This window comes from Sinocyclocheilus anshuiensis, unplaced genomic scaffold (genome assembly GCF_001515605.1).
Source record: "Sinocyclocheilus anshuiensis isolate Anshui unplaced genomic scaffold, SAMN03320099.WGS_v1.1 scaffold975, whole genome shotgun sequence".
In the NCBI taxonomy this organism is placed as follows: Eukaryota; Metazoa; Chordata; class Actinopteri; order Cypriniformes; family Cyprinidae; genus Sinocyclocheilus; species Sinocyclocheilus anshuiensis.
This window is the reverse complement of record NW_015547693.1, coordinates 414,206-427,277: the sequence shown is the minus strand read 5'-3', so window position 1 is coordinate 427,277 and position 13,072 is coordinate 414,206.

Below are 13,072 nucleotides of genomic sequence, written 5' to 3'. Positions count from 1 at the left end.
ATACAATTTAAATTCACGCCTTGCACACTTTAATGCCCTTTGAAGGTAACATATATGCTCCCTTCGAACTGGAATCATGGCAGAATATCCTGTGATGTCCACTTCGCAGGGCACTTACAGTCGAATCGAACAAACATCTGAAGTAATAAGAGATACATAAAATGTGCAGAGCGGTGGTACATAAGGACTGGAATTGAGAACCACTGCTCTAAGTTAAACAGTGAAATTCTTAAAGGTGGGGTAAGCGATTTCTGGTAGCCAATGTTGACATTTGAAATCACCAAAACAAACACCCCCCTACCCTAAAAGGGTCTCGACCCTATATTGATAGCTCCGCAGGCCGGTCCCCACAATGTAGCATAAACAAGTACACACACACACACACACACACACACACACACACTCCACAGGTCAAAGGTCATCTGTTAGGGTCATGACTTTAATAATCTAGGAAGAGTTCCGTTTTGAACACGCTAATTAAGTGTGTGTTAACTAAGCTAATCAATACAGACAAAGCCAAGATTGTTCTGCGAAGCATGTGCAAACATTCACTGGCACTTGTGTGTATGTGTGTGTGTGTGTATTCACTCGTGCAGTTATGTTATACAGTGTGTCATCTGGCTCAACAGCCCCCATGTGTGACATGAGCAGAGAGGTGTGTATGTGTGGGAGCTGAATCAGCGGGAAACGGCTCCTAATCACCGCTGCTCATCTGTTAATGAAGTTAATGAAGAATGTGACAAAAGCCAAACGTGCTGAGATACTACAAGTTCCAGCACACTGAACTGAGCTTCTGTTTGTGCTCCCTTCCCTTCATGAATCTCCGAGCGCTACGCACCTCCCCCAAACATGCTGCTGGCCTTAGTACAGCTGTTCCTCCTCCGTTCTTTCACTCCGCCATCCCCTGCTCTCATCTTGATCCAACCCGATCTCATGAAAGTGCGTATAACTGCGCTCATACGTCAATGTTAATGTTACTCTCTTAATGTTACTTTTTTTTCCCCTGGATTATTTAAAGCACCAGCTACCAATTGTATTCAATTAAAAACAAACATACAAACAAACACACTTGTAGCTAATGTTCTCTAAAGCAGTGTTTCTCAACCAGGGGTCCGTGGACCCCTAGTGGTCCTTGACATAAGTCCAGGGGGTCCGTATAAAGTATGAATTTTTGTATAAATGTTGTATATTTTGACATGACATGTTCCCATGAAAGAAAAATCCAGTATGGCTGATGATATGGCCAAATACTGGACAAGTCAGCTCTCACACACACACACACACACACACACACACACACACACACTCCACAGGTCAAAGGTCATCTGTTAGGGTCATGACTTTAATAATCTAGGAAGAGTTCCGTTTTGAACACGCTAATTAAGTGTGTGTTAACTAAGCTAATCAATACAGACAAAGCCAAGATTGTTCTGCGAAGCATGTGCAAACATTCACTGGCACTTGTGTGTATGTGTGTGTGTGTGTATTCACTCGTGCAGTTATGTTATACAGTGTGTCATCTGGCTCAACAGCCCCCATGTGTGACATGAGCAGAGAGGTGTGTATGTGTGGGAGCTGAATCAGCGGGAAACGGCTCCTAATCACCGCTGCTCATCTGTTAATGAAGTTAATGAAGAATGTGACAAAAGCCAAACGTGCTGAGATACTACAAGTTCCAGCACACTGAACTGAGCTTCTGTTTGTGCTCCCTTCCCTTCATGAATCTCCGAGCGCTACGCACCTCCCCCAAACATGCTGCTGGCCTTAGTACAGCTGTTCCTCCTCCGTTCTTTCACTCCGCCATCCCCTGCTCTCATCTTGATCCAACCCGATCTCATGAAAGTGCGTATAACTGCGCTCATACGTCAATGTTAATGTTACTCTCTTAATGTTACTTTTTTTTCCCCTGGATTATTTAAAGCACCAGCTACCAATTGTATTCAATTAAAAACAAACATACAAACAAACACACTTGTAGCTAATGTTCTCTAAAGCAGTGTTTCTCAACCAGGGGTCCGTGGACCCCTAGTGGTCCTTGACATAAGTCCAGGGGGTCCGTATAAAGTATGAATTTTTGTATAAATGTTGTATATTTTGACATGACATGTTCCCATGAAAGAAAAATCCAGTATGGCTGATGATATGGCCAAATACTGGACAAGTCAGCTAACTTGAATTATACTTGACTGCGTTTGGTCCTCACAAAGACACAAATGATACGAGTCAATTTTGTTCTGCGGGTCCTTGAGGATGGTTCTGAATTGGACTGGGGTCCGGTACGCCAAAAGGTTGAGATTCACTGCTCTAAAGGACCCAGAATGTCTGCTGAAGTCTTGCAATCATCCCTCTGAACCTGCTGTTAACGTTACGTCTTCACAGTGTCAATGTCCATTCAGGGGACGTTATGGCGACCCTTCACTGTTAGCCGTTTACACAGACGGTTTTATAAAGAACTAGAGATAACGAAGTTCTTCGGTTTCTTGTATGAAACCAGTCGGTATAGTTCTTTCTCATTATTAGCAAAAGACAGATCTGCTTAGCTGATGGGAGGAGAGAAGCATTTTAATAACAATGCTGTTTAAAATGCGATAACTGTTTTTCAATGTCGATTCATTAGGGAGACAAGGTTTTAATTAGCTTCCTGAGTCACTAACACGTTGGAGCCGAAACAGCTGTGTGAATGAATCACCACTGTAATGAAAGAATGATTATTTAGAGTAATGTGAATATGGTTCTATTTATCACCAGTAACCACAATGGAGAAGTAGTACATTGTGTTAATATCGTTACGCTGGGTAAACTCAGAGGTGAACGAGGGTTGGATCCAATTGCAAAATAAGGTTTAAAAAGGAAATAAAAGAACCAAGATAAACCAAGAAATGGATACCAAGGGAAGAACAAGAAAGTGAAACAGAACTAAGCAAACCAACATAACAGCCTGGGAAGAACAGAACCTGATGAAGAACATAGGAAACACATATACAGACAGAGCTAAGAGACCAACAAGAAAACAAGGAGCACCTGGGAGATAATCAAGAAACTAATAAACGAGAAAAAACTACAAAGAGACTACAAACAGAACTTTTAAAGAAATGATATGAAAACAAGTCTTATCTTATAGTGTTTTGCTTCTTCAGTAAATGTAAACATTGATACCGTGATAATAATAAAAACACTGATAATAATCAGAAATGTTTCTTGAGCAGCAAATCAGAATATTAGAGTGATTTCTGAAGATCATGTGACACTGAAGACTGAAGTAATGATGCTAAAAATACAGCTGCGCATCACAGAAATGACATTTTAACATATATTCACAGAAAACAGCTATTTTAAACAATATTACTGATTTACTGTATTTTCTGATTAAATAAAGGCACATTTGGTGAGCAGAAGAGACTTCTTTCAAAAACTTTTAAACAGCAGTGTATGTTGATTTGAAAAAGTTTAGATAATACAAACAAAATGACCAGTTAAGAAAATTAAATTTTTTGCAGTGTAAGCAAAAAACCAAAGAGACTTTCTGAAGCATATTTTTCATACACTTTCTGCAGTAATTTTTCTCAAAGCCTAATGTCCAAATAGTGGGCACAGGCCCTGTATCTCTTTCCGGCGCTCTGTATTGCATAACAGTTACTAAGCTGTGCGTGTGTGTGCATGTGTGTGTGTGTGTGTGTGTGTGTGTGTGTGTGTAGGCAGCCATGACCTTGGATTCACTGTGAGGCTGGGCACAGGATGTGTAGGCTGGGACTTCCTGTGGCCCCCTTGCACCCCTGTCATCAGTCTGAGCTTCTGGCTGCAGTCAGGCCTCTACTCTGTTCACCGCTCTGAGTGTGTGTGTGTGTGTGTGTGTGTGAGGCATGGTATCTAGTCCACACATGTGTGCACATCCAGGATCCAGCTGTGATCTGGCCCTCTCATCCTGTGCTCTCTTCTTGCTGGAATAGTGCTATATAAGGGCTAAAGGTTAAAGGTCACTGGGTCAGAGGTCAGGGAATATTGAAACTTTTGGGAAGAGTTGACAAGCCAATTTTAGCCAATTTACCTGACATAAGCTGATTGAACTGGACAGACTGTAATATCTATGTGCTACTAGATAATTACAGGAAATTCCTGTGTTATGATATTTATTAATGGCGCTTTAGAGAAGTCATGGCACAACAGTTCAGAGAACATGTAGAATCACAAATATATCTAAACAACATGGAATCAACTGTCACAGAACTAAGTGCACAGATTTAAGTGAATAACAACTTAAATTTTATTCTGTTCATCTTGGAATACTTGAAGACATTAACTTTGATCTTTTTTTTTTGTATTTGAACACCAAATTAACGTTATCCATAAGTAAATGTGTGGCTTAATTACAATGAATGCTACATTATTTGTGTAGGATCATCATTTCTAAATATGTAACATGAAACATTTCCAATTACAAGTAATATTTTGTATTTTGTAATATAACAATAGAGAAGAAATGAATACTTGTTTTTCACAAGGAAGCATTAAATTGATCAAAGTGACTTAAAAGACATTTATAATGTGTAACAAAACAGTTACCAAAAAAAAAAAAAAAAATAATAATAATAAAATAAATAATAATAATAATTATGGGCTACAGTGAGTTACTTTCAATAGAAGTGAATGGGGCCAATCTGATTTATTTTAGTTTTATTATTTATTTATATAATATTTTGAATTAACTTTTATTTTTATATTTTCAGTTTTAGTCATTTTATTATATTTTCTATTTTCAGTTTCTCATTTTATTATGTGCTTTTTTTATTTTAATTTTTGTATATTTCAATATAGTTATAGTTTTTATATAGTTATATTATATATATGTAATATTTTATATTTCTATATTTAAAATTAATTTTTATTTCAGTTTTTAATTTACATTTGTATTTTAATTATAGTAGTTTTTAATTAGTCATTTTAGTTCTTTAGCTTAAAGTTTACTTCTGTTAGTAGCCAATGCAACATTTTTTATTTTCTTTCTTTGAATTTGTTCTTTGAAAGTTTTTCATCCAATATTTGATTTTATTTCAGCTTTATTTTTTTATTTCAGCAAATCAGCATATTAGAATGATTTCTGAAGATCATGTGACACTGAAGACTGGAGCAATGATGCTGAAAATTAAACTTTGCTGAATTCACCTTTCACACAGAAAACAGCTATTTTAAATTGTAATAATATTTCACAATATTAATGTTTTAATTATTATAATCGTTTTTTAATAAATAATAATTATAACATTAAATTACACAAATAATACATAATATTTTACATTATTATATATTATACAATATATTTATAATATATAATAATATGTATTAGCATACATCTATTACAGAGTGTATGCATAAAATAAAATAAAATAAAATAAAATAAAATAAAATAAAATAAAATAAAATAAAATAAACACTATATATGGGGTAGAAAAGATGAAGAAGCAGCAGCAGCTTATTCCAAGATGCATTGTCTGAAGACATAATTTTGTCATGTTTACAATTTTTGGACACAAAAAGGAAATCAATACTGATTAAGAACATGCATTTTTTGGAAGGCAGCAGATGAGTGGTTTGGAATAATTGTCTGCCTTCAAACTCATGAGTTGGAATTGAACTGAATTGGCCACACCCCAGAGGAAGTTGAATTGGAATATCAGGAAGAGGAATTTACTGAATTGTAATTCAAAGAGATTCCTCACAGGTAATGCATTCTGAGAGAGCTTCTGCACTGGTCTATTCCATTCGATTCCATTGCATAAAATAAAATAAAATAAAATAAAATAAAATAAAATAAAATAAAATAAAATAAAATAAACACTATATATGGGGTAGAAAAGATGAAGAAGCAGCAGCAGCTTATTCCAAGATGCATTGTCTGAAGACATAATTTTGTCATGTTTACAATTTTTGGACACAAAAAGGAAATCAATACTGATTAAGAACATGCATTTTTTGGAAGGCAGCAGATGAGTGTTCACAGTAGATGAAGGAGCTCTATTGTTGGATCTGTTGTTTTGTTGATCCTCTGAAGGAATTCCAGTAGTCAGCTTCAGATTCCCCCATGATCCTCTCTGCCCCTGACGGCTCAAGGTCGTTCAAGTGTCCTGATCTCCATCCCCTCGTGACTCTGTTTTCACCAGCGTCCTGATAAGCATCGCTCCCGCGCGTATCGCTGTGCAGAACTGTGAGTATGAGTGAGATAAGAGGAACATGTGAGGATGGAGCTCAGGGCTCCTGCTGAGACAGCGCTTCACCACAAGAGCTCAGCTCAAGTTCAGTCCATACAGCTCGCCTTCAAACAAAACATCCACCCAGCTTACAAAACTTACATCTTACTTTCCTCTCATGCTCACAACAGTCTGTCATTTTTTTGGTCAAAATTGCAATAAAAACAGAAAAATACTGTGATATTGTAAAATGTAATTTATTTCTGTGATCAAAGCTGTATTTTCAGCATCATTACTCCAGTCTTCAGAGTCACATGATCCTTCAGAAATCATTCTAATATGCTGATATGGTAACATTACTTATTATTATCATTGTTTAATAGTTTCCCCACACAGATATCAGTGCTGCTTAATATTTTTATTTTTTTTTGTCGAAACTGAGACACTTTTATTTTCAGGATTTATAAATGAACAATTAGTTTGAGCAACTTTTATTTGAAACAGATTATTATTTTTTTTTTTTACAATGCAAAGGTTTTTGATTAATTTAATGCATCCTTGTTGAATAAAATCTATCTATCTATCTATCTATCTATCTATCTATCTATCTATCTATCTATCTATCTCTCAACACATCAATTTGATATTTTCTGAACATTTTTAGATAAGACATTGTTACAGAAAAAAAAAAAAAACAGGTTCCCCCTTTTTTGTAGTAAAGAGCATATAAGACTTCTAGCACTGATGGACGTGTGTGTGTGTGTGTGTGTTTAAATGAGAGAAAACCTGGCTGACCTCCTGGTTCTGTATTGGATCTGTCTTTGTCTCTGTCCCAGGCCTCTCATAAAGCACAGGAGCTTGTGCTCCTTCCTTTCCGCTCCATTGTTAGGGCTGGATGGGGAATCCCTGTGCACGTCCCCGCCTCGTGGAGCGCTCTGCCTGGACGCAGCAGCCGCACAGACTCCTGAGAGGAAGACACACATGTGGGTGAAGAGCGGGTTTCACTTCCTCACTCACTGTACACTGAAGAAGGCCCAGCCTCATACTGTACCAGTCAACACAATACCACTCTTTACATTTTGTTCTGAAGAAATGGCTGTTCATGCGTCTGTTTTGACCAACACAAACATTTGCATACTGTCAATGTGAAGATGTTCTGTTCTAATGTTTGTTTTCTAATCTCTTTTCCATTATTACACTGCGAAAAAAAGGGAAAACCGGTATTTTTTGCACTTTTGGTCACATGCTCTGAGCCGCAGCTATTACATAAGACTTCTTGATGATTCTCACAAACAATTTTTGCTAAGCGACAGTGAATAACAGAGGAAGAATCCGTAACCGGCTCTCTTGTATTAGTACTCTTGAATAAAACCATGCAAATACTGTTTGACTTCCTTTCTTCTCAGTGACAAGCAGGTATGACAAACGTATAGTAACACTTTGTGTAAACAGGCTATTTCTGCTTTTCTATAAGCGCCACCTACTGTCAGAGAGTGATTCTGCATTTCCATTCAGCCCGTCTGCCGTTTTTTTACACATTTGAGCAGAGTAACTGTATGCGAAAATCAGATGGAATTGTATACATGTATATGTTATACGACAACAGAATTGTCAGGATGAAACTGTAAAATGTGTCAATATGTATTCAGAACAACGCAAACACTTGCATGCCATCAGTGCGACAGATTTTTCTATCACACTGTGAAGACAACCAGCAACCAATAAGATTTGCGTTTTTTGGTCATTGAATGTTCATAAAACTGGAGCTGCTCACAAACAGACTATATTTACCATGAGAAAATGAATAGCAGAGGAAGAATCCGTGACAGTGGAGATGGATATTGAGCAGCTCTTTGGTGTTGTTTGATAAATACCATACAAAAATCTGGACGGGATTGGTTAAATATGTTGAACGGCTGTTTGAAAACACATAAAACCCAGATTTTTTCCATTGGCTTTTAGATTAGTGCAGTAAATGAGCTTTGTGACTGCAAAGTTCATCATGATGCTATTCACAAATGAACACAACTTTTATCAATTTTGTAGGCTAAATACAATCATCATAAGTAAAAAGCTAAACGTAAATGGTCTACACCGTGGTCACGTGACTTTGACGACATCACTATCAAGCTTCTGACAACTCTTTCAGTCTTTATATATAAAAAAAAAAAAGTTTGAGTTGTTTTAGACACTTGTTAGCAACTGCCGTTTTCAAGACATGCAAAAACTTTTGAAAATCATGAGTAGGTTTGATTTACTTTGTGCCATAGAATAAAAGGTGAAAATATCTTGAGCTTGTGATCACCACAGACGTTATTTCAGGCATTTAACCAAAAACCCATTGACTTCAGCACTCAATATCAATTCTATTTATTTCAAATGAGCAAAACAAATCCTGTTTTTGATTGCATGAACCATTAAATATTTTATCATGTTGCATAACTCTAATGTATCTCATGATAAAATGATCAAGCGCAACAAAAATGTCAGTCATGTTGTACACAAAGTTAACGTGAGGCGTTATGTGTAATGATCTTCTCTGACAGCGCTAGCATTGCAGCAGACAGACGTGCTGTAAGGTGCTCTCAGCGAGCAATTAAACCTCTCACACAATTAAAACCTCTGCGATCGTCCCTGCTGTGCGAGTTGTTAAACACTAGTGGTGGGGTTATTGTCTGTCTGACAAATGGAGTGGAACCAGAGACATTCCTCTTTTGTTCGATACGCCAGCTTGTGTTTGGGCCTGGCAGTTCCTGAGAACAGTGTTGTGTTATATTTACACAAAGCCAGCGAGGGCAGCCCATTTGGAGACGCTGTGCTGTGCCACGACTGTTCCCTTGACAGCAATTCAAATTCCTCTGTAGCGCCGGATCAGAAGTGATTTGGTTCGTATGGCTTTTTGCCACTCCTCAAAGCAGCTAATTTGCAGAATTTGCTTTTTTTTTTTTTTGGATGTTGAAGATGTAAAGGTTTTGCTCCTAGTTGACTTACTGAAGTTACTTTGTTTTTATGTTTGAATAGTATCACAAGAACAAGAGTGCTGTTATACTGAATATCAGCACGGCTGTAATTCAGCCACAGTAGCCAGATTAGCAGTCGCATCAGTGGTCACATTTGTTGGGAAAAAAGGTCTACTTGGTTTGATTCAAACCAAGTAGAATCTGCAAATGCACATGACCAACTTTATTGCTTGGAACATTTGCATATTTTGCCCTTACATAATGTTCCTGGTTGAATGGATTCCTATTGAAATTACCCATACACAGGGCCGGTGCGAGCTCAACTGCCGCTCTAGGCAAAACCCTACTGTGCCGCCCCCACTTCACATTCACAATTAAACACGATCTTTAAGATGCATGTGAAAGACTGGAGATTTTGTTTATTGGTACAACTGCATTAACATAAAGCAGACACGGGCGTGTTTTCTGATTATTAATTTTTTTTTCCTACTGCAATGTAAAAAAAAAATAATGAATAAAAAATAACCACTAGTATAGCGGCAAAAGCAAATTAAGTGTATGTACAGGCCTAAAGTGGCCATGGGAAGATTTGGGAGAATTCCCGGTAAGCAGCTCGACAAACGTTGTTCAGGATACGGAAAGCACAAGTCTCTGTAGTTCATTTTCACTAAGAGACATAGAAACCTGTTCAAGCCGTGCTCGTACAGCCGAAATCCCTATTCGTAGTCAGGGTGTAATTTGAACAAGCTGGGTCATGGTCCAGCACCTCCGAATTCCGATAACCTCATTTGGCGGATCCCCTCCTCACGCACCAATGAAAGATGTTCGTGTCAGGGTTATTATAGTTTTGCATTTTTAAATTCGTTTTTTATTTAAATATCGCTTTCAATTTTCTTTTATTAGTTTCATTAATAATTTGCTTAATTTTAGTTTAGTTTTTATTTTGTGAACAGATTTATAGCCTATTTAGTTTTTATACAGTTTAGTTTCAGTTTTAATTTTAGTTTTAGTAATTAAAGTTTAGCAGAATTAACAGAACACTCCCAGAGCGCAGACCAAAGACATTTTAATTTAAGCTTAGCTATTGACGCAAACCTCTAGCCACACAAAATTAAAGCATGCTGAGACTGATTAGAAAACGATTAGGCCTATTTATTTTTGATTATTATTTTTAGCTAGGTGTTCAATAACGGCTGTTGGTTTCGTTTCGTTTTAGTTTTTCATTTATTTTGACATTTTGTGATCTTTCTTTCTTTTCTTTCTCTAAATGCCTTTTAGTTAAATACAGTTCTTAATACAACATATTTTACCATTTCAACATGTATACAACATTTCTTACAATTAAACTCGTTTAACAAGCATTTTAGAAGTAAAAGTGAAACATTTAATCGTGCAAAAAGACTGATGCGACTTGTTTAGGTGACTTGGTTTGCTTTGCATAAAATAAAATGATTTACAGCAAAGAAACTGTTTTATAGATTAAATAAAACATATACACAAATCTATATTTGACCAAAGAAATGCAAGTCGACTGCACTGAGAACTACTCTCACCTGAAGAGAATGCAAAATATCTGCGCTCATTACAAACACTGGGTTGTTGCGACTCTCCTGTTCCAGGAGCTGGGTTACACAAAAACTACCCAAACACAAAAAAATGTTGCAATAAAATAAGCGTGATTTTTTGAGTAGGCTATATGTGCATACTATAAAAGCAACTGATGCAAGCTGGTAATCACTTAAGTGGGTCCACTAAATGATTGCGCAAATGCTCCATTACCTCTTCATCCTCTGATAACTTGCCGGATCCGTCACCCCGCTTTATTCCGGGACCTTGCAATTTACAAATTAATCACTGTTTGTAGCGTTATAAATGATAAAGGCTAAATATCTAGGCTACCTGGCTAAAAAAAAAAAACAATTATTTTTTTTTTGGGATGTACGTGGATGTATCTGTATGTACGTGTATGGATGTACATGGGCCTATCTAATAGATTACACCAGGGGTCAGTGGGGCCTGTGCATTGTGCATACCATGAGCACTCAGACTGACCTCAGATTTGCCCCGCAAAGCAACTTTAACATGCATCTGATCGATTGTGATGTCGTGCTCACTGACATGCTTGCGCGTGAATCACGGTCACGCACATGCTCATAAGAATTGTAAGATCTACTATATCAGTGGCGCCTGCAGGTGTACGGCTGTAAGCACTGTGCATACCATGAGCGCTCAGACTGACCTGAGATTTGCCCTGCAAACATTTCAGCAGTTATTATAGGCCTGTGTGTCCCGTATTTCTGTCGACTGAACCAGCCATGCCATTAATGATCAATTTATCAGTCTTTTGCACGCCAAAGTCAATTTCTGCATATAAACATTACGCCAAATAGAAACAGAAAATCGTATTTTCATGAGATCGGGTTAGACTACAGCAATTAATTTGTAGTCTATTTTACAAATGGGAATACAACGAATTCATGACAATGTTTTACATTCAAGCTACCTGTAAAATTTATAGTGAAAAGTACTTTAAAAGTGTCTGGAATGCAATAAAGTATTTTTTTAAACTGTTTTTTAAAGCATTTGCTGCATGGATAAAAAAATAGGCTAATAAATAATTCACATATCAGACAAAATTGCGTTGCAGCAAATCCTTTAAATTTTAAGGTATTCAGAAATCAGAAAATATAAGCAGCTATAAAATTATAGGACAAAGTTTTACATATATGCCGTTATAATTTGTGTTTCATTTTATAAATATTATAAAATTTATTATATTATAAAATAAAACGCAAATTATAATTGGGTCTGTTTTAGGCTTTTCCTTATTTTTATATTTTAGACATCCATCAATTATGGTGATGAAAAAAAAGACTCGCCATTTTCTCTTTGGATGTGCCTTTAGAGAGAAATGCATGCATTACATAATGAAAGAGTTTCTATTTTCGATTTGAATGATTTCCTTTTAAAGTAGTATTTTAAAGCTTTCTATATATTTTTATCATGTCTGTGAGGCAATTCGCTGAGTTTAGGTTCATCATTGTGAAGCGCTCCTGTTCAAGACCGAGATGCAGAAAGCGTTTGTTTTCTGTATTTTATAAAAGCACAACGTTTTGTTGATATTGTGAGTGCACACAAATAAAAGTAGACCCTTTACAGTTTAGAATGATGTATTACTCTTACCTTAATGAGCAAAAATGACGGCGCATTTTAAGTTGTTTCCACTGTTAGAAAAAAATGCAAGTGATCGTGCTGGCGCCTCCATGTCCTGCAGAGCACGCTTCAGCTTCCACTCTCCACACAAACGATTGGATATGCGTCTAACAGCGCACATTTATCTAGTTTAAACCTTTAAACTAACATTGTGATATGCTTGAACTGTTGTATATATAGATTATATTTTAGGCGAGTCGTGATGATTTTTAGGAAGGCTAAATTGATCAAACATATAGGCTATGACCAACTCACTGTCCACCACTGGCCGTTACTTAAAAGAAGAAAAAAACTTACATTTAACGAACAAAAAATGCTCCAAACGTTTTTCTAAATTAACTTTATAAAAAAACGAAACTAAATATAATCACTTTTCAATTACATACAAACTGAACTATTTCTGCTGTAACAGTAGTATAAGCTTTTTTTGGGAAAAGGGGAAAAAAAAAGACGGTCTAGGGCCTACACTGTAAAAAATAAATCCGTAAAATGTACGGTAAAAAAACGGCAGCTGTGGTTGCCGGAATTTTACCGTAAAAAATACGGTAGCAACATTTTAGGTTTTACGGTTTTAACTTAAATTTACAGTTAAATACCGTAATTTAATTAACTGAAATAATGTTAATATACCAACCTATCGAAGTACTGAAATCTGTTTTGTACCTTTGTAATACACTGATAACCACCAAATGCAGGTGGTGATGAGAAAGTCACATG